This window comes from Aplysia californica, unplaced genomic scaffold (assembly GCF_000002075.1).
Source record: "Aplysia californica isolate F4 #8 unplaced genomic scaffold, AplCal3.0 scaffold01017, whole genome shotgun sequence".
Lineage (NCBI taxonomy): Eukaryota > Metazoa > Mollusca > Gastropoda > Aplysiida > Aplysiidae > Aplysia > Aplysia californica.
In genome coordinates this window covers 14612-15469 of record NW_004798287.1, presented here as the reverse complement: position 1 = coordinate 15469, position 858 = coordinate 14612, and positions in this window count along the sequence as shown.

The window sequence follows — 858 nt, the reverse complement described above, 5'->3', positions numbered from 1 at the left end:
GTGGATAGTTTTCCTCCAGAGTTGGATAGTTTTCCACCAGAGTTGGATAGTTTTCCTCCAGAGTTGGATAGTTTTCCTCCAGAGTTGGATAGTTTTCCACCAGAGTTGGATAGTTTTCCTCCAGAGTTGGATAGTTTTCCTCCAGAGTTGGATAGTTTTATCCCAGAGTTGGATAGTTTTCCTCCAGAGTTGGATAGTTTTACCCCAGAGTTGGATAGTTTTCCTCCAGAGTTGGATAGTTTTACCCCAGAGTTGGATAGTTTACAAAGTGGACACACACAGGCAGCTTGTTCGTGTTCTTCCCTGTGGACCATGTTTGTGGCGTTGGTCTGACTGTCTTGTACCGTTGTCGTGTAGGGAAATCTTTGTGGAAAATCTGGATTGAATGTAGGGTTAGGGTTAGGGTTAGGGTTAGGGTTAGGGTTAGGGTTAGGGGATTTCTTACATTCAGAAGTGTTTCAGTTTGTTTACTATCTCTCCTTCCGTTTGAAGGAAAAATGTAGGATTTGTTCTCTGTGTCGGATATTTTCTACAGATGAAGATTAGACTACAGAGAAGCAGGCGTTGATGCGGTTGTCTCTCCCCAAGAGGAAGAAGAGCTCGCGTGGGTTGTACAACTTGACGCCGCTGTCAGGCAACGACATGTTCACGCCAAATGTTTCTTCTGTCATTCTTTGTGACATTTCACTCGTGACTGGTCCAAAAGGCAGACATGGTTTACTTCAGTGATTCCAGCATCAATGTTCCCCTCCTAATCCGAAGCAACGAACGAGGGAAGGTTCACTATGTTACAAGGGACGCAACCTTTGAATTGTCCGATATCGGTGTGAGTCGAAATGGGTGTGAGATTTATTGGTT